At 41.3% G+C, this 22,616-nt stretch overlaps 1 pseudogene; it reads left to right on the top strand.

The window, feature by feature from the left end:
* Window positions 1-7,859: 7,859 nt before the first annotated feature.
* Window positions 7,860-8,745, top strand: LOC100349831 (protein MAK16 homolog pseudogene; annotated as a pseudogene).
* The last annotated feature ends 13,871 nt before the right edge of the window (window positions 8,746-22,616 follow it).

The raw sequence follows: 22,616 nt of genomic DNA, 5'->3' as shown, positions 1-22,616 counted from the left end.
CTCCGCCTGCGGCGCCAGCACCCCAGGTTCTAGTCCCAGTAAGGGTGCCGGATTCTGTCCCAGTTGCTCCTCTTCCATTCCAGCTCTCTGTTGTGGCCCAGGAAGGCAGCAGAGGATGGCCCAAGTCCTTGGGCCCTGCCCCTGCATGGGAGACCAGAAGGAGGCACCTGGCTCCTGGCTGCGGATCTGCGCAGCGCACCAGCCGTAGCAGCCATTTGGGGGGTGAACCAATGGAAGGAAGACCTGTCTCTCTGTCTCTCTCACTGTCTAACTCTGCCTGTCAAAATAAATAAGTAAATTAATTAATAAAATAATAAAATAAACAAGATAAATCTTCAAACAAATGAAAGATCTTGGAGGCTAAAAGTTTAAGATATGACTATCTCATCAGTTCAGTCCCTGAATAAGGCTGAATGGTGGATCACCGTATCATGGGGGGAGTCTGTGCAAAAGGGAGAGATCCTACCATGAAGAATGAAGCCAGACAGCATGGAGAGACCAGCCTTACTATTTTGTAACATCTGTGTAGGGAGACCAACCAGGGTCCTGCAGAACTACCTCAATATTTCCTGAGGGTGATGCCCCCTTTAACCTAACCACCTCCCACTAGGCCCTGCTTCTTACAGGCTCCACTCTCTCCTAACACCCCAACACTGGGAATCATGCTTCCATGATGTAAACCTCTGAAAGACACACTTAATGCATATAAAAACCATATGAGTGATTACAAAATTACAAGAAAGCAAATGGAGACTCCAAATGATATTTTCAGGCCTAGAATCGGCATACATTATTCTATTAACTATATCAAGTCACCTCAAGCCCTATCTGTGAATTGCGAAATAGGCTCCACCACATTTAGTGCAAAGAATTGCAATGTCATCTAACAAAAAGCAAATGAATCCAGAGAGTGGTGCATATTTGGAGCAAATAAGGTATCAGACCACAGCTGATGTTAATCAAATTTTCTTTTAGCTGCACATATATGCAAATCTGTTACCTAATTGAGTACTGGAAGGATTAAATTCTTTCCGTTTAAGTTAAATAAATATCATAAGTGTATTGGCTAACTGCTCTGTATAGCAATGTTCCCCTTACCACCCCTGTGTCCATGGAACGGTTAATAAAGGATGTGTTCATATGGGGTAGCTTGCCAGAGGTGGCTCTGCTCCATGTAGCTTTCCTCATTTTTCTGAGACCAGCAGGATGGCCCAAGCAAATTCTTCTCATGAAGATTGCGTGAGTCTAATACCTGAGGCTGGGTACTAGGCAAAGCAACCAGTGCAATGCCATGAAAAAAAAAGTCATAGATATTTATTATCATCATGCAATGTATCTCCAATACAATCTAAATTGCATTCCTGCTGGAAGTTGAATGTTTTATTGGCTACCTTTCAAGTCCTTATTAAAAACAAATTAATTTTTAAAATTGCAAGGCAATAAATAGCATGAGATATTAATATGTATGAAGTATTCATTTAAAACATCAAAAAATTGAAAATCTGAACTTAGTAATCATTTTTCAATATCTGTTATCTGAAATTTCTAAAATTGCAAGTAAATATTGTACACATGTCATACTAAACATATACTCATTGCATTAGGGAACAGATGATAAGAAGAGCAGCCATCCAGAAAATAGGATAGTTGCACATGAACTGTCTAACTCCCAGACACTCATTATCCTATTGAGTGAATCCAGACTTCCTGAAAACATAAGCATAGTTCACAGAGCAGAGTCAGCCAGGTCTTATCTCATCAGAGTAAATCTGGTTTGGTCACTATTTAACAGTCCAGCTACCCTTTTACTAAATTAAACCTAGTTGGATTAGTCCAAAGATGTAGGATGCATGTAGGCCAAGTCATTGACACAAAGGCCTCTGCATGTTCTCTGATTTACTTAGACTGAACTCAGCATTGTTATTTTCATACATTTCCAAGATTGTAGGACAAAACTCCACCATTAGATCTGAGTCAGAGGGGCCATTAATGTGGTCCTATGTTGTAAATGGCCTTTGGCAGAGAGAGAGAGAGAGAGAGAGAGACATAGACAAAGAGATGGAGAGAAAGAGAGCGAGAGTGAGAGCGAGCGAGAGAGAGACCAGCATGTGTCACACACAGCCTGCAACCCCAGTATCCCTTATCAGAGCTGAAGTCCTGGCTTCTCGACTTCTAAGCTACCTCCGTGCTAATGTGCCTGGAAAAGCAACAGAATTTAGTTCAAGTACTTGGCCCCTGCCACCCATGCAGGAGACTAAGATGGAGTTCCTGGCTCCCAGCTTCAGCCTGGTCCAAGCCCTGGCTGTTGTGGCCATTTGGGGAGTGAACCAGCAGATGCAAGATCTCTCTCTCTGTCACTGTGCCTTTCAAATAATCTTAAAAAAGAGACAGATACAGGGATTTATATGTGTGCGTATATATGCACATACAAACTAGAGGACAGAGTAACAAAAGAAGTCCTCTCATGGAACATTGAAACTCACATAAACTTAAAATTTATTAAAACACATGGACAGATCTATCCCTTGGGATGCATTGTGAACTAGCACACGATGACAGGACATAGCCAGCTCTCTAATCTGCTGAATATTAGTACCAAGGAAAAGGAAACACTACTCCACATCTCTGCACTGTCCTAAAAACAAAAGGGAATTGTGTCCAAATACCACGAAGGTTTGTGGTATGGGGTGTTGACACTGAAAAAGGACTGTTTCAGAGTTCCAGAAGGATTTAATTGGATGCTCAGTTAAGAAAAAAGGCAAATGAATTAACATTCACCCTTTCTTCTCAGCATGGATATAACAGATTTTTTTCAAAGTGGAATATCATTTTACAAGAGTGCCAAACACTGTTTTCTTTGTCTTTGTGTTTAAAGCTTGATTCTAGAAGTACTCAAGAAAGACCATGCCTCCAAAATTACAAATATTAAGAGAAGAAATATATTGTAAAAGTAAATAATTGAGGGGCCGGCACTGTGGCATAGTGAGTAAAGCTGCCACCCACAGTTCTGGCATGCCATATGGGTGCTGGTTTGAGTCTCTGCTACTCCACTTCTGATCCAGCTCTCTGCTGTGGCCTGGGATAGCAGTAGATTTATTTATTTTATTTGAAAGGCAGAGTAAGAGAGAGAGAGGAGAGAGAGATTGATTTCCTACCTGCTGGTTCATTCCCCAAAAGGCTGTAACGGTCAGGGCTGCGCCAGGAGCCAGAAATTTCACCCGTATTTCCCATGCATGTTGCAAGGACTCAAGCACTTGGGCCATCATCTTCTGCCTTCCCAGGAGCATTAGCAGGGAGCTGCATCAGAAGTGGAGTAGCTTGGATGCAAACCGATGTCCCTAAAGGATGCCTGCATCACAAGTGGTGGTTTAACCCACTACTGTGCAACACTGGCCCCAAGGATGAACTTTATAACAAAACTGACATTTCTATAGTAGTATAGTTATAATTTATCACATATGTAGTTCTTTTACAATGTTTGAGTATGATAGGTAAAACCTTTATACAATGTAAACATTTTAGTGTGTGGATTTCCTTTTGTATCCTTGCTTAGATCCCAATAGAATTTAGAAATATATCTTGCACATCTTATTATTAAAGTAGACTAACTCAGGTTGCATATTAACTATAAGTCTATAACAGCCATTAATAATTTTGATTGATAAAATAAATAGAAATGCAGAGTTGAGTGACTGAATTCCAAGAGGAGTAAGTAGGGACAGCCTCTGGCCTAGGTGACAGAAGTGGTGATAGAAGGCTTCTTATAGAACATTCAATGTTGCACACACACACACATACGCGTGCACACATGCAAGCATGTACACTTGCACATGTATACACACCCATACAGAATTCAGAAAAGCTTGCACATGGGAAAATATAATCGCCCCAGTAGTCAGAGCATGCTTCCAAAGAAGAACTAATGTTTTGAGGTCAATGATAATTTATAAAGGCATAATGGTTGGAGGAGGAAATGGTGATCATTAAGGCCCTTGTAAGTATTTTTATTCTCGTCCCTAAGTTCGAGTTATTTCCCATGATGCATCTAAGGCATTTGTGCAAATATATTACAAGTACACTATCTTTTTTCTGTCTTAGATGTATCTGCAAATGTTAAATTTGGGGGGATTTTATGTGAGTTGTAGACTAACATGAATAAATATTTCAAGTGATATGGCATACAGATTTTAAAACCTTAGTAGGACTCAATATTTATGTTGTGTATTAGTTATCTGTTGTTGCATAACAAATCATTGTAAAACATATCAGTTTAAAGTAACAATAATCTTTTGCTATCTCTTCTGGTTTCTATAAGTCAGGAATTTGGGAAGAGCTCAAGTGGGATCTTGCTTTTGATTATAATCAGATGTTTTCCAGGGTTACAATCATCTGAAACCTTGATTGCAGTCTGCATTCACAAGGGATCTCACTCAAAAAGCTGACAGTTTAATGTTTTTTTGTTGGCCAGTCTCCACTCCTCACTCACTGGACTCTTCATGGGGCTGTTTGATTGTGCATAAGGCATCCTAGCAGGATTCCTCTGAAAAGCAGTGATCTCAGAAATCAGGATTTAACTGCAGTGCTTTATGACATTCCTCATCACTTCTGCCACATTCAATTGGTCATAGAAGACCTGACTTGATTTGGTGTAGGGGGCACCACAAAGGGCATTGCACCAAGAGGCAAAGATAAGAGGGGTCAAGTGGGTCGTATCTACTACACACAGAAAATATATCTTATATGCAGGATGCCTGCATAGCTGGCATCCTATATAGGCTCCAGTTTGTGTCATGGCTGCTGCTCCTCTGATCCAGCTGTCTGCTGCAGCCTGGGAAAATGGTGGAAGCTGGCTCAAGTGCTTGGGACCCTGCACCCATATGGGAGATCTGGAAGAAGCTCGTGGCTCCTGGCTTCAGATTGGCTCAGCTCTGGGCATTGCAGACATTTGGGGAGTGAGCCAGTGGATGGAAGACCTTTCTTTCTGGCTCTTCCTTGCTCTATTTGTAGCTCTACCTCTCAAATTTTAAAAACAGAGATAATTATTTTTAAGCCTATAACATAACAATGACTATATATTTTAATTCCTTCCCCTCTATTTTATTTTTTATATTGTACATATATCAGTAAGTAATCTTTATACTTATTTTACTTGCTTACATTAAAATTTATAGGACAAAGGTACACACTTATGCTGATTAGAGTTGAGATTCTAATTTCTTAGGCAAACAATCCAAGAAAATCATATTAAAATTTCAAAGCTGGGATATTTTCATCTTTTTAATAAGAAAAAATGAAATAATACATAAGTTTGCTTTCAAAGCTAAAAAGTGTTCATCAAATAATAAAAAAAAAATTAATACACTCGTGGTGTCTTCTATTTTGCAAAGTCTCTTCCCATTGTCCTCTTGGCTTGTACAGTTCAATGAAGCAAGATTTCATCTGAGAGAGGCCTATGAAGCAAGAAACTGAGAGTGGCCTCCAGCCAGAAGCCAACAGGGAGGATAAATCTTCATTCTGGAAGTCTTTGTGAAGAACTCAATGCTACCAGCAAACACTGACTGAGTTCAAAGAGACAACAAAAGGAGGGAGCACTTCCCAATTAACTGTATGAAGCTAATAGTCACCTTGATACTAAAAGTAGACAAATACAACTACAAAATAGAAGAAAGCTACAGAACATTCCTTGTAAATAGATAAAAAAAATATTAGCATAATATTAAAAAAATTCAGCAACATACTTAGGACAAGTTATAGGCCATGCTAAGTGAGTTTTATTCCACAGATTCAAGTTGAAATTGGAAAAGACCCCCTAAAATTTACCCTGAAATGTGGCCCCTTAAAGTTCCCTAGAAATGCTATCCGGGGTGCCACATGTGCTACCGGAATTTGGGGTGCCTTACGATTTCACCACAGGTTTATTACCAAATCCCCGATATTAATAAGCCTGAGAGGGTTCTTGCCTCATATTTAGAGAAGAATTCTAAATGCCAGCACAGATAAACGAGGCAGCATGGTATGTTTTAAGCTTTTATTTAGTAAGAAAGGTGCATAAGACAGTGAGAGCTTTATTTAGGGGAGAGAGGTGAATAGGGATTCATACCAAGCACCAGGATCCAGCCACAGCCACATGGATGAGCATCTAGGCCAGGAAGCCTAGAGCACTTGGCCCAAAGGCCATGCGCCCTGGAGGCACAGGGCTACAGCAAGCCCTGTCCTGGCAAGAGGCCAGGGAAGAAGAGCAGGAGGGCCTCCAGCACACTGTGCCCCAGGCTTTTAAACCACTCCAAAGGGGAGTGGTTAATTAACCTGATTGGCTGGTGGGCACCCCGGTGTGGCCAGGTAGGGGTATGAGGCCACACAGAGGCGTGGCAAAGGCATCAGGTAGGAGCATGAGGTCACACAGGGGCGTGGTCTTCCAGTTCACAAATCTGATCAATTTTAACCTATGTGCCTGCCTACTTCATTCCCCCCTCAGAGACTCCAGACCTTAATCTTAAGGGGATGTTGATGGGCGTCAAGTCTCCATCTTCTGTAGCTACTTCCTGTTGATTAGGGCGCAGACCCTGCCTGTTCTTGGTCTGGAAGTCTCTGCCTATTTCATCTAATGAGTTCACTTCATGAGCCAGAGCTCTTTCAGTCACCGGCCTTCTCAGTGTCTCCTGCATGGTCATCATTTTTCTTAGGAGCTGCTGGGTTCTACTGGGTTCTTTTAGATATAAATGTAGGTCCGTTGTCACTCTGGAGTAACCATGGGAGTCCAAAGTGTGGCACGATGTCTTTCAACAAGGATTTAAGCACCTCGTGTGCTTTCTTCGTTTGGGTCAAAAAAGCTTCTCTCCATCTTGTAAAAGTGTCAATAAAGACTAGAAGGTACCCATAATTACTTGTAGGGAGCATATTGGTAAAATCAACCTGCCAATCTTCAGCTATTTATGTTCCCCTCCTTTGCACAGGAGTCAACAGGGGAGGTGGCCTTACATGGTGAGGGTTATTCTGTAAACATAGAGGCCAAGAGCGAGTCATTTCCTTTATGACCATATTTGGTCCCTTTCCTCCAAAAGCTCAGGAGACCAGTTTTGCTAAGGCATCTCTTCCCAAGTGGATAGAGCTGTGTAATTTTCCATTAAGTGGCCATTGGTAGCATAATTCTGTGATTTAGCATCCACTATCCATTTGCTTTTTAGTATAGCCTCGCTGTTGAGCCCATTCATTTTCAGGCTCCGTATAGTGAGATTCCTTAGCTACTTCCACAGATTGATGTATAAGGGCCATTTCCAAACTTTCCTGTGTAGCTGCTCTATCTGCTAACGCATTTCCCTGGTTAATATAATTATCTCCCTTCTGATATCCCTTGCAGTGGATGACGGCCACTTCTAAAGGCTCCAGTACTGCCTGAAGTAGAGCCAGTATCTCTTTTCCATATTTAACAGGGGAACTCTTTGCAGTCACTAAGCCCCTCTCTTTCCAGATTGCTGCGTGTGCATGCAATACAAGGAAAGCATATCTGGAATCTATCTATCTGCATATATATATATATATATATATATATACTCGCTGGCCTTTTCCCAGTTGTAAAGCCCTAGTCAATGAAATAAGCTCTGTCTTTTGGGCTAAAGTATTGTGTGGTAGTGCTTGGGCTTCTATCGTCTGCCTTTCTAACTCCTTCCTTCAGATAGCTACTGCCATCAGTAAACCATTCAGCATCTGGATTTTCCAGGGGTTCATCTCAAAGGTCTGGCCTACTAGGGTACATCTGCCTAATTTTAGGGGGTCTTTTCCAATTTCAAAGTCTATCTCAATATTTTAAAATCAATCAATCACAGATCTGGCTGGGCATTGCATGCTCAGCGACCGATACCATGCAGTCAGATGTTATCTGGGATACATCAGGAAACAGGGAATATAGTTTCTTCAAAATAAGAACCAAGTCTCAGAGCTTTTACCAAAATGAATACAGTCTGACTGGGCTGTGCAACTGGTCATCCTGTTCCCTGGCAAACATCCAGTATGACATTGTCAAAGAAGAGAAAGTGCTACTTGTATATGAAGGTGATAGAATTTTTCCCAGGAGTATGTGGGAACTGGTTTGGCTCAGTAAGAACTAGGAGAAACCACTGGAGCAAACAGATGAAAATCTAATCTACTGGCCCCATTTCTTTTGAAACAAATGTAAGCAGAGATTCACCAAGACAACCCAGTACCTAATTTGAATTAGAAAACATACATTAAAATGACAGAGGAGACTTGCTCCTTTGAGTAACAAGGTGGATGATAGGAAGAAAAGAAGAGAGGAAAAGTCATTAATAGCTGCTCAGTTGGACAATGCCACTGAAAAGGAATTACTGGAAAGACTGAAACAAGATAGGTGTGGTGACATCCACAGCTTTCTCATTCATGACTTCAACAAGGCCCTGGAACAACAGGGGGCAGAGAGGGACTCCTCAGATGAGGAAAAGATGATGAAGATGATGATGAAGGTGTGCAACAAAGAGAATCTGTGGAAGATGAGGAGTGAGATGAAAGTGATTTAAGTGATTTTGAGGATATGGATTAATTGGATGCCAGCAGTGAAGGAGACCAGGATGGGAAATCCTCCAGAGAAGAGGAATAAAAGTCCTTAATGCAAAACACAAAGACAAAGCACCCTTGAAAGGACTTTTTGGGAGAAAAGTAACCTATGTAGAGATAGAGTATGAGCAGGAAACAGAGCCTCTGGCCAAGGCCAAAACCACTGAAGTCCCCTAGGCAGTTACAAACAGGACTGAACATGTTGAGCTTTTATCTTAAACACATTCCAAACACATTTTGTATATTATACAATATTTGTGTTTTTAATGTTTATGCAACTTAAGACATCTGGAGTCACTGGAGGAATGACTTAATTTGGGAACAGACTATTTTATAGCATATCTATTGATATCACATAGGTTAAAAGGTCAGTTCTGGGATGAGATTGTAGGTGTAAATAGTTCTAAATGTTGAATGTTAAATTCCTTAGTCTTTTTTCCTGCCATGGAAGGACTTCCATTTTTCTCTTGTTTTCTTTTCCCTAGTCCTCTGGGGGTACAAGAAAAAGAGCCTCTGACTTATAATGTTTACTATAAAAGACTCCATTTGTACCATGTGAGACAGGAAGAAAATCTTTTCTGAAATCAGAAAAGACCCCCTAAAATTTGCACTAAATTGTGGCCCCTTAAAGTTCCATAGAAATGCTATCCGGGGTGCCACATGTGCTACAGGAATTTGGGGTGCCTTACGATTTCACCACAGGTTTATTACTAAATCCCTGATATTAATAAGCCCAAGAGGGTTCTTGCCTCATATTTAGAGAAGAATTCTAAATACCGGCACAGATAAACGAGGCAGCATGGTACGTTTTAAACTGTTATTTAATGAGAAAGATGCATATGAGAGTGAGAACTTATTTAGGGGAGAGAGGTGAATAGGGGTTCATACCAAGCACCAGGAACCAGCCACGTGGATGAGCATCTAGGCCAGGAAGCCTAGAGCCATGGCCCGAAGGCCATGCGCCCTGGAGGTGCAGGGCTACAGCAAGCCCTGTCCTGGCAAGAGGCCAGGGAAGAAGAGCAGGCCCTGGCACACTGTGCCCCAGGCTTTTAACCCACTCCAAAGGGGAGTGGCTAATTAACCTGATTTGGCTGGTGGGGGCCCAGGTGTGGCTAGGTAGGGGAATGAGGCCACACAGGGGTGTGGTGAAGGCATCAGGTAGGGGCATGAGGTCACACAGGGGCGTGGTCTTCCAGTTCACAAATCTGGTCAATTTTAACCTGTATGCCTGCCTACTTCACTTTCCTCTTGAGAAATAGCTTAAGTTCCATGGTAGTAAGCACCTTTGGAAGCCTGCTGCACTTTTCTAAGGCAGTTACCACCCTGCTGTCACTTTGGATAATTTTGGCCAGGAGGCCCTGAAACATGAAACCATACAGGCTTTGACTTGTTCTCCCACTCCAATCTCCTTTTACCTTGAGTTCTTCGTTCTTGATAATACACTCAAGACGAAAGTGTAGATGACATCAGGTCAACAGGTGTTACTTTAAGAATTGTTAACGTGCTTGTAATGTCCTGCTTACTTATAAAGGAGCCGGCACCCCGGGGTTCCAGTCCCGGTCAGAGCGCCAGATTCTGTCCCGGTCACTCCTCTTCCTGTCCAGTTCTCTGCTGTGGCCCGGGAGTGCAGTGGAGGATGGCCCAGGTCCTTGGGCCCTACACCCCTATGGGAGACCAGGAGAAGCACCTGGTTCCTGGCTTCAGATAAGTGCGGTGCGCCGGCCGCAGTGCGCTGGCCGCAGCAGCTACTGGGGGGTGAACCAACGGACAAAAGGAAGACCTTTCTCTCTGTCTCTCTCTCTCACTGTCCACTCTGCCTGTCAAAAAAAAAAAAATTTAAAAAATTTAGCATCCATTCATAATCAAAATTCTCAGAAAAGAATAGGAGGGGAATGTCACTTCTTCAACTTGATAAATATCATCTAACAAACCCAATACAGCTAAGATCATATTTGATGAAAAACCAAATGCTTTCCTTCTAAGACTGAGAGCAAGGCAGCAATCTCCATCCTTATCACTCGTATTCAGCACAATACTAGAAACTCTTATAAGTGTGATGGGCCAAGAAAAGAAGTAACAATCTTAAAGACTGGACAGAGAGAAATAAAATTGTCCCTATTTGCAGATGACAGAAGTCCCTATAAATCTTATTTCTCTCTTGACTATAACAAGGCCAATATCCTGGGAGTGATATTTTACTACTTGCAAGATGTACTGCTTGGGAACCACATAAAAGGTATATGGAATCTCTTTGTTGTATGTCTTATGTCTGCATGTTATAATTTCAAAATTAGAAGTTAAATTTTAAAAAAGACTATGTTCTACAAGTGTGACTTAAAATATTCTAATGTTCTTTTAGATTTATTTATTCATTTGTAAAGCTGAGTGACAGAGAAAGAGGAGAGGAGAGAGAGACACACACAGAGATAGATCTCCCATCCACTGGTTCACTCCTTAGTTGCCCACAATAGCCACAGCTGGGTCATGCAGAAACCAGGAACCTGGAATTCCATCCAGGTCTCCCACATGGGTGGGCAGGGAAGCAACTACTTGAGCCATCATCTGCTTCCTTTCCCAGCAACATTAGCAGGAAGCTGGATCAGGAGCAGAGTAGCTGGAACTCAAACCTCTACTCCAATATGGGATCTGGGCATCTCAAGAAGTGGCTTTTAGCAGCAGTGCCACCATGTCCACTTCATATTCTTGCATTGGTGTTTGAATATGTAAAAAAATTGACCAATCAAAAACTCTAAATGTCAATCAATATGAAGATAACTAAATAAATTATTAGATATTCATATTTTAGAATGCTATGCAAATATGAACACAAATGAGGGATCTCTTTGTTAAGGAAAGCTTTCCAGCAGAGATCTATAATATTCTACTACTTGTGTATATGTACTTTTTTCCTTTTTTTCCACAAAAGACCTATTGAAGAAGGTGTTCGGCCCAGCAGTTGAGTCACTGGTTAAAATGCCTGCATCCCACATCCAAGTACCTGAATTCAATCCCAGCTGTGTTCTTCATTACAGCTTCCTACTAAACGCAGACCCTGGGAAGTAAGAGTGATATCTCAAGTAATTAGTTTCCTGCCACATATATTGGTGAACTGGATTGAGTTCCCAGCTTCTGGCCTGGGCCCTTGTCCAGCCATTGGTATTATGGGCATATAAACTAGAGGAAGAGAGCATTCTCTCTTTCTCTCTCTCTCAAATAAATATAATTTTCAAATTATAAATATGCATACATTTTTGTTGAGTTGAATAAAATATATGGAAACAAATAATATCTAATAATAATGGTTGCTTATTAGAGTAGGTGGGAATTGGGCAGATGGGGAATAGAAAAAGGTTGGAGATATTCTGTTACATATTTTTTCGTATTTTTGTCTTTTGACCTATATAATTGGATTGCCTAATCACAAAACAAGAGAAATTACTTAACATGTTTATCAACACTAAAATTCTAAAGCTTAAAAATAATATGCCACTGGCACTAGCACTGTGGTGTACCAGGTTAATCCACCACTTGTGACACTGACATTCCATGTTGAAGTGCCTGGACTCTAGTTTCACCTATGCTTTCTATGCTTTCAATTCAGCTTCCTGCTAACACACTTGGGAGGCGGCAAATTATGATCCTGCCACCTAGACCAGGTGGAGTTTCTGGCTCCAGGGGGAAGCCTGGGCCAGATCTGGCTGTTGTAGTCATTTTAGGAGTGAAATAGCAGATGGAATCAAGCTCTCTCTCTCTCTCTCTCTCTCTCTCTCTCTCACACACACACACACACACACCTGTTAGTGTGCCTTTAAAATAAATAAATCAATGAATCTTTAAAAAGTGTGATATTAGCTTAGCACAAACAATATTCCATAGATCAATGTGACAAAATACTACTAATAATAGTGGCCTTCTAAGCAGTGGCAAAAAAAGTTATTCATTGGTGGTGAGAAAAAAAATTGATACAATGATAGATGATGGAACTGATGACTTCATAAAGCCATGTGCAAACCTGAGCTCTGGGGGAAACAGTTGTATGCGAAAACTAAAGTCACAGAAATTCTGAAGTACAATACAATGTTTCACTTATTACAAGAGAATCAGACTTCATAGTTTTGAGGGAAAAAGTCAAAGAAAAATAAAAAGATGGCTTACATTAAAAATTGATCACAGGAAAGACTTTATAGTTCAAACACCATTAAATTGAAAAATTTACTCAATCCAGGACAATATTTGATTTCACACATAAATGTTCATACCAATATTTATGTGGCTATATAAACAGTAAACAATAATTTCAGCCAAAATAATAATTGGATGAATTTAGTTATTTTTCCCTATGATAAAATACAATTAAGTCATTACAAGTCAGTGAAAATTAGATTAATAAAATGTTTATGGATGTAAAAAATGTGATATAATTTATATGGAAATAGGATGATAGAACAGCTTATGGAATGTATATAGCATTCATTTTTAAATTTTGTGTCTATTCTATGTGCTTTTTGTTAACACATACTGTTTGCATAATTAGAAAATATATCATTTCCATGTATGTAGCTTTGACATTATAAGCTCTTTAAGATTAGCACAGTGGATGTCTGATTTCTCCACAATGTGTAAACAGCTTGGAAGTTGGCAGACTCAGTCTCACAACATGAAAAATATCTGAACAAACTGAAAATCAATGACGTTTGTTTGATCCCTCAGAGAATTGTGGTCATGAGATAAACCACTACCCTGAAATCTAAAAGCAGTAGACAAATGGAATCACAGGTGAGATCAACTCATTAGGGGTAAGCAGTCAGAACTGATAACTGCTAGGAAAATCTAACCAGTAAATTTGAGAAATCTTTAGAGACCGAACTTGACAGTTAAAAGATCCTGAAAACCCAATTTTAGTTGACCACCAAACCCCTATCTTTGTGGTTGCACAATGAGGCAGAGGGGCGACCCTCCAAGATCTCCTCCAGGTTCTCACTCTAACCATCTGATAAAACTTTGTTCATGGTGTAGACAGGGTGGGGAGGAAATGAAACATTTTGAGATGCGCCCAGAGTACTGCCCACAACAAAGACCTATTCCCTAAGAGAAATCACTCAGAGCACTATCTGACTTGCAGAAAGTTGGGGGTGAGACAACTCCAGCCTCTTCCCTGCTTCCTATTTCATTAAGGGAACAAATACAAAAAGGGCTAAGCAATACTTCTGAAGCTCACAGCCTAGGGATTCAGGTCAAGTTAAAATGACAGTTTAATTATAACACTGTGTAATGTGTTCCTTCCCCCAAACTTTACCACCCTATCAACAGGGCTCCAGTATAATAACAGTGGAGTACAACTGAGAGAACTTCAATACACAAATTAAAATTAAGAAGGAATTCTTAGGGAATCCAAATTGGGGTGGGGTGGTGTGCGGGTTTTCTAACACCGACAGCTGTAACATTCATGAAACACAACCTATTAAGACACACATTCATCCTACTTCATTTTATTACCTGATTCATTGTGTCTGCTTTGAATGAAAAGATACAGGCAATGTTAATAGGCAAGGGAAAAAAAAAAACAATCCAAGCAAGCACCAGAGTCACGTTTAGATTTGATGAAGATTTTGGAAGTATCATATGGGAATATTTATTTCTAAACAATTTATTTATTTGGAAGGCAAAGTGACAAAGAGAGGGAAAGACAAAGAGAGAAATTAAAGTAACACCTTGACAGTAAGGACTCCATTTTAGAGCAATCGAGATTCTATCCTTTTTTTTTTTTTTTTTTTTTTTTTTTTGACAGGCAGAGTGGACAGTGAGAGAGAGAGACAGAGAGAAAGGTCTTCCTTTGCCGTTGGTTCACCCTCCAATGGCTGCCGCGGCATGTGTGCTGTGGCCGGCGCACCGTGCAGATCTGATGGCAGGAGCCAGGTACTTATCCTGGTCTCCCATGGGGTGCAGGGCCCAAGGACTTGGGCCATCCTCCACTGTACTCCCAGGCCACAGCAGAGAGCTGGCCTGGAAGAGGGGCAACCAGGACAGAATCCGGCGCCCTGACCGGTACTAGAACCCCATGTGCCAGCGCCGCAAGGCGGAGGATTAGCCTAATGAGCCACGGTGCTGGCCGAGATTCTATCTTAAGAAATCAATACCCACTGTGAGACTCTGGTCTGAAATTATGATCTAAAAAACTCAGACAATAGCAGTGTAATATATCACAATTGACAATGCATAGAAAGCCCCTAGCAGGATCTCTCTTAAAAACAGATAAGCAGCACCTAGGTTAATGATAAGATTGTGATTTCTCTATGTCCCACTTATGACGTAGGCCAATACCTGGAATAATGTCAAGATTATAATTGGAACTGTTAAGATTTTAATTGGCATTGTTGAGATTATAATTGGTATTAGTTTCACATAGGCCTTAGGTTACCTTGACTCCAGTAACCATGTATCCTCCCTGATCCTAGCAACCATGTACTCCCTCTCCCATTTTTGTGGTTTTGTTTTATAAACCCTGTGGCTTTGAGTTCGGGGTCAAGAGTTCTATGGGGTATAAGCCCGCTCTCAGCTGCCGGCAATAAAGGTCTCCAAAGTGTATCAGTGTGTGGCACTCCTGTGTTAGCACTTGCTCAGGCACAATAAGATCTTTCACTAGCTGGTTCACTCCCCAAATGACTACAAAGGCTGAGGGTGGGCCAGGCGAAATATAGGAGCTGGGAACTCAAATCAGGCTCCCTTGTGGGTGGCAGGAGCCCAAGCACTTGAGCCAACTTCAGCTGCTTTCCCAGACGTCTTCCCAGCAGGGAGGTGGATTAGAAGTAGAGCAGCAGGGACTTGAACTGGAGCTCTGATATGAGATGTAGGTGTTCCAGGCAGCTCAACCTGATGCACAAAAATGTTGCCCCCCACTTGAAGATTCTTAATGTAACTGTTTTTAACATATTAAGGAATGTAATGAAAAATGCAGACTATATACAAGGACAGATGAGAAAATGAAAACTAAGAAATAATGAGGAAATGCTGGAAAGAAAAAAATAATTGTAAGATAAATGAAAATGTATTTGATGGACTCAGCAGTAGATTGGTGTGGGGAGCAACTGGGAGCAACTCGGACTAGACTAAGTTACTGGAATTAAGACTTATTCTATGCATCTGCTCTCCCACAATATGGCGCTGGGAGAGGAGGAAACAGCTTCTACACAGCTGCCTCCAGTTCAACCAATAAACAGCAGGACCTGCTCCTGATTGGAGGAGAGCAGCGTACTCGGCGTGTGGGTAGCAGAGTTGGGATTGGTGGAAGAGGACTATAAAGGAGGAGAGAGACAACATGCACCAGGAACATCTATCTGAAGGAACACCTGTGCAGCCCCCGAGAGAGCCGGCCGGCGGTGTGCTGCTCCCCCGTGGAAGTGGGGAAAGTGGCTAGGGGGAACCGCCCTTCCACGGAGGTGGAAGGGACGGTAGCCAACCCGGGAAGAACCAGCAGCAAACCCGGGGAGGGCCGAGCAGACAAAAGAACAGCGCAGGGTCCTGTGTCGTTCCTCCACGAAGAGGGGGAGTGACAGATTGGATGTAGTCAAAAACAAAGGAAGCAAACTTGTCTTTTTTAATATTTATTTATTTATTTGAAATTCAGAGTTACACAGAGAGAGGAGAGGCAGAAAGGGAGTTCTTCCATCCGATGGTTCACTCCCCAATTGGCCGCAATGGCCGGAGCTGTGCCAATCTGAAGCCAGGAGCCAGGAGCTTTTTCCAGGTCTCCCACGTGGCTGCAGGGGCCCAAGGACTTGGGCCATCTTCTACTGCTTTCCCAGGCCATAGCAGAGAGCTGGATTGCAAGTGGAGCAGCTGAGTCTCGAACTGGCACCATATGGGATGCTGGTGCTTCAGGCCAGGGTGTTAACCCACTGGACCTCAGCGCCGGCCCCAAGTAAGCAAACTTGTATACAGGTCCTTAGAAGCTACCCAAACTGAACTACAAAGAGAAAAAACGGGGCCGGCGCCGCGGCTCACTAGGCTAATCCTCCGCCTAGCGGCGCCGGCACACCGGGTTCTAGTCCCGGTCGGGGCGCCGGATTCTGTCCCGGTTGCCCCTCTTCCAGGCCAGCCCTCTGCTGTGGCCAGGGAGTGCAGTGGAGGATGGCCCAGGTGCTTGGGCCCTGCACCCCATGGGAGACCAGGAAAAGCACCTGGCTCCTGGCTCCTGCCATCGGATCAGCGCGGTGCGCCGGTCGCAGCGCGCCGGCTGTGGCGGCCATTGGAGGGTGAACCAACGGCAAAGGAAGACCTTTCTCTCTGTCTCTCTCTCTCACTGTCCACTCTGCCTGTCAAAAAAAAAAAAAAAAAAAAACGATAAATGAATGCTATAGAAAAGGTAATTATAAAACTCTGGCACTTATTCTTGCTCAAAACTCTCAGCAAATTTGGAATGGAGGGAACTTCCTCAATTCAATCAAGAATGTCTCCCAAATGCATTCGGCTAATATCACATTTAGTGCTGAGAAACTGGAAGGTTTCATGCTATGATCAGCAACATGGTAAGTATGTTCCCATTTAACACTCATTTTCAACTTTATACTGGACATCCAGGTTCATACAATTAGATCTACTGGGAGGGGCATAAAAGGGACATAGATTGGGAAGGAAGAAATAAAATGGTCTTTGTTCACAGCTGACATGATTATCTTGGTGAAAAATTCTAAAGAATAATAGTAAAAAAAAAAAAAAAAAAAAAACCCTTCTAAAATTACCAGGAGACTATAGCAAGTTTGCAGAAATAAATTTGATACATGAAAGTTAATTGCTTTTCTATATGTCAACAGTGGACTCTAAAAGTTTGAAATTAGTTGTGGGCATTGTGGCATAGCGGTTAAATTGCCACTTAGGACCCCTGCATCCCATTTTGGAATGCCAGGTTGTGTCCTGACTCCTCTGCTTCTGATCCAGCTTCCTATATGTGCCTGGGAAAACAGAAGGTGATGTCCCAAGTACTTGAGATTTCCTACTTCCTGACTTTGGCCTGATCCAGGACTGACTGTTGCCAGTATTTGGGAAGTGAAACAGTGGATGGAAGATCTCTCTCTTTCTCTGTCTGTCACTGTCTGTCTCTGTCTATCTGTCTCTCTCCATTTCAAATAAAAATAATCTTCAAAAAGTTTGAAATGAAAATGTGATTTATATTAATAACAAAAAAGAAATACTAGGCATTTATAAACTGTGCATCTCTAAGAACAAAATGCTAATGAAAGAAAACAAAGAAGATCTAAGCAGTGGAGAGAGATTCCATGTTCAGTGATAGGAAGACTCAATGGTGTCAAGATGTTAATTGCTCCAAAACTTATCTATAGATTCAAAAAATCACAATAAAATGTCAGCAATTTATTTTGTAAATATGGGAAAACTGATTCTCAAGTTTCTATGGCAGGGCAAGAAAGTGGCAAAATTTACTAAAAATAGTTAATACAGTAAACAATACTGGCTTCCAATTATTGAGAGGACTGGTTGCCTGACTGTCAGACTTCCTATAAACCTACAGTGGTCAAGACATTGATATTCATAACAGAACAGACAAGTAATCAAGAGAACAGAATAGAAGCCAGAAAATAAGCCCACACAAATTTATCAGCTGACCTTTGACAAAGGAACAATGGCAATTCAATGGAGAAAGGGTAAGTCTTTTCAACCAACGGAGCTGGAACATTGGGAACACTGGACATTGGGAAAATGAAACCAACAATGGATCTAAGCCCACATTTAAACCTGTGCATTTAGTTAAATAAAATGAATCATAGGCATAAGTATAAAATAAAAAAGTATAAAATTTCCACTAGGTAATACTGGAGAAAGTCTGTGTCATCATAGGTTTGTCTATATGTACATAAATGGAAAAGCAAATGCATGATCTATGAAAGAATTAAAAACTAAGTCAATTATTAAAATCAAAATTTTCTTTTCTACTCAGAGCACTACAAAGTTAACTGAAATATAAGCTGCAGACTAGGAGAAAATACTTTAAAAACACATTACTGAGGAAAGAACTGTATCAAAAATACACAAAGAACTCTTAAAACTCAAGTAAACCAACACCATTTAAAAAGGACAAGGACCTAAGCCAGACATTTCACCAAAGATGAGAAATGATGCCAAGAAAGCAAATGAAAAGCAGCATCTATCATTAGGGAAATTCAAGTTCAAAGGACAATCAGTCATTATTTCGCACTTACTAGAATGCATAAATTCCGAAATACCAAAGGTGGCAATGAGGCATGGCAACTCTCATTTTTTGCTGATGGGAATGCAATAGTACAGTCCTATTGAAGGACATTTTGGTGGTTTCTTAACAAACTAAACATCATCTTACTGAACAATCTTGTAATAACCCCCTTAGGTATTTACCAGATGTGCTTGAAAACATGTCTATACAAGTACCTGCACAGGAATGTTCAGAGTAGATTTATTCATAATCCTGAAGCCTAGAAATAATTAAGGTTTCCTTCAGCAGGTCAAAAGATAAATTGTGTCACATCTATACAATGGAATATTCTTTAGCTATAAAAAGAAGTAAACTCTCAAGTCATGAAAAGGCATAAAAGAAACATGCATACATATTGTCAATTGCAAGAAACAGTAATATTCCAAATATACAGTTTTCTGGAAAAGACAAAACTATAGAAATGGTGAAAGATCAGTGGTATTTCAAAGAGGTGGGATGGAGGAAGGAAAGAGTGGAGAGCTGAAACTTAGAATATTCTATAACTATTATTTTTCTTTTTAAGGTTAATTAAGTAAATTTGAAACTAAGAGCCTGGAACTACATCTGGGTCCCAAGTATTCTGGCCAACTTCTGCTTCTTTCCCAGGCATATTAGCAGGGAGCTAGATGGGAAGCAGAATGACCAGGACATGAACCCACTCTCTGAAATGGGATGCTGGTGTTGCAAGTGGCAGCCTAACCCACTGAATTGGGCCCCTGTGGTAATACATGAGATGTAGTTGTTACAACACACTGAGCTAAACAACACAAAGCTTGAACCTGTCGCTCCCCCTCTTCGTGGAGGAACGACACAGGACCCTGAGCTGTTCTTTCATCTGCTCGGCCCTCCCCGGGTTTGCTGCTGGTTCTTCCCGGGTTGGCTACCGACCCTTCCACCTCCATGGAAGGCGGTTCCCCCTGGCCACTTTCCCCACTTCCGCAGGGGAGCGGCACACCGCCGGCCGGCTCTCTCGGGGGCTGCACAGGTGTTCCTTCAGATAGATGTTCCCCTTAGATGTTCCTGGTGCATGTTGTCTCTCTCCTCCTTTATAGTCCTCTTCCACCAATCCCAACTCTGCTACCCACACGCCGAGTATGCTGCTCTCCTCCAATCAGGAGCAGGTCCTACAGTTTATTGGTTGAACTGGAGGCAGCTGTGTAGAAGCTGTTTCTCCCTTCTCAGCGCCATATTGTGGGAGAGCAGATGCATAGAATAAGTCTTAATTCCAGTAACTTAGTCTAGTCCGGGTTGCTCCCCACAGAACCTTAATTCAAACTATGGACTATGGTTAACAACAGTGTATAGATTATAATAAAGGTACCATAATAATGCTTGCTGCTAAAAATAGGGACACAGTCTATTAATTTTGTTTGAAAATTGCTGTAGGGGAAGTTCAATTCCTTTGGGACAAATTTTACTTGTTAGAATGAAGCACAATGCAAGGATCACTCCTTTCTATTTTGAGAACATGGCTGTCTTTAGTCATTGTTCATCAATTCACAAGAGTATCAAAATTAATTTTGTATTAGCTTATGCTTCATTTTCCATTCATTTGATTCTGACTTCTTGCATGCCGTTTCACTTTTGTCACTTCAACAACTCTAATATTGTGTAACCTTTCAAAATATAACATAGAATGTAGCTTTCTGATGTGTTGTCATAAACGACATGGAAGATGGCCAACAATATATTCTTCTAGGTTCTAATTTTGTAATTTTATAATAAATTTTGTTATTTTGTAAAGCCAGAAATGTTAATAAATTAAATTACTTAGCAAAATGTAATGAACACATTGCATTTAAAAAAAAGAAACCCAGTATACAATTATTATGGATAATTCTAAAATAATCTCAAAGGTTTATACTATGCTTCTTTTTGTGGTCTAAGAAGTCTATGGCGGCCAGTGCTGTGGCATAGTAGGTTAAGCTTCGGAGTTCAGTGCCAGCATCTCATATAGGTGCTGGTTGCAGTCCCTACTGCTCCGTGCTAACAGCCTGAAAAGCAGTGGAAGGTGACCCAAGTGCTTGGGCCCCTGTACTCACTTGGGAGACCCTGAAAAAGCTCCTGGCTTCTGGCTTCAAACTGGCCCAACTCAGGCTAATGTGGCCATTTTTGGGAGTGAACCTATTGATGGAAACCTCTCTCTCTGTCTCTTCTTCTCTCTGTCTGTAATTCTGTAGCTCAAATAAATAAATATTAAAAAAAAAGAAAAGAAGCTTTGTGGGTAGGGTGCAATGTTTAAAAAATAAAATTATAAAAGATGTCTAGGGTTGATTCAATACCAAGTAAGATGTGTTTCTTACTTCTTCCTTGATGCAATGCTTCCTTCTTACTTCAGTACCTTATAAGCTCAAGTTTATCTTTTTTCTTCATATCTAAAATTCATGGAGTCCATATATCTCTGAAAGCCTCACAAGCAATGCTCCTTTTTTAAAAATTTTTTAAAAGATTTATTTATTTAATTGAAAGTCAGAGTTACACACAGAGAGAAAGAGTGTGAGCGAGAGCGAGAGAGAGAGAGAGGTCCTCCATCCGCTGGTTCACTCCCCAATTGGCAGCAACTGCTGGAGCTGCGCCGATCCCAAGCCAGGAGCCAGGAGCTTCTTCCGGGTCTCCCACGTGGGTGCAGGGGCCCAAGCACTTGGGCCAGCTCCTACTGCTTTGCCAGACCATAGCAGAGCGCTGGATGGAAAGTGGAGAAGCCAGAACTCGAACTGGTGCCCATATGGGATGCTGGCACTGCAGGCGGCGGCTTTACCCTCTACACGGCAGCACTGGCCCCACAAATAATGTTCTTTATGTTTTTTAAAAAGATTTATTTATTTACTTGAAAGAATTATAGGGGGAGAGAAAGAGAGAGAGAGAGAGAGAGAGACTCTTCCATCTGCTGATTCACTCCCCAAATGGACACAACGCAACTACACATCCAGATCCATGTCTCAAGAAACTTCAAATAAAACAACATATGTTAACATAGTGAACATGGAAGTATATAGGAAATATCAGCTATCTCAGTAGGTAGAGAAATCTAACTTTCCAAAGAGATATTAAATGTATTTTTAAAATGTAAACACTGCAGTATTAGTTCCAATTATTTTCATTTTAGAAAATACTTTTCTCAAAGTACATCATTATGTTAAAAATATAAAAGGCTTGCTGGTGCTGTGGTGCAGCAGGTTAAAGCCCCGGCTTAAGTGCCAGCATCCTAGATGGGTGCCGGTTCTAGTCCTGGCTGCTCCACTTCTCATCCAGCTCTCTGCTATGGCCTGGGAAAGCAGTAGAAGATGGCCCAAGTGCTTGGGCCCCTGCACCCACATGGGAGACCTGGAAGAATCTCCTGGCTCCTTGTTTGGGATCGGAGCAGCTCCGGTCGTTGCAGCCATCTGGGGGGTGAACCAGCAGATGCAAGACCTCTCTCTCTGTCTCTACCTCACTCTGTAACCCCATCTTTCAAATAAACAAAATAAATCTTAAAAAATATATAAAAGGCTTATTGTTATTTTTAAGTGAATCAAAAATATTTGTCATTAAAAATTCTAATATAATATACTTTAATATATATAACTATTTGGAGCACTCAGTAATTTTTAAGACAGTGAATAGGTCTTGGGATCTCTGTCAAGGAGCTTGAAAAGCACTGGTTTATGCCAAGCTTCCCAGATTTTAGGGTAGTCATGAGGCCTTTCAGTAAAAGCCAATTCTCCATCAATTTACATTAAGCAAAATTTGCCAGTAGATATGTCAACATGCAGAAGCCAACATTCTACTTCCTACTTGGTGAGAGGGAAATCATTAAAAACATTACTTA

This window comes from Oryctolagus cuniculus, chromosome 3, assembly GCF_964237555.1.
Source record: "Oryctolagus cuniculus chromosome 3, mOryCun1.1, whole genome shotgun sequence".
Lineage (NCBI taxonomy): Eukaryota > Metazoa > Chordata > Mammalia > Lagomorpha > Leporidae > Oryctolagus > Oryctolagus cuniculus.
This window is presented reverse-complemented; position numbering and strand designations above follow the sequence as displayed.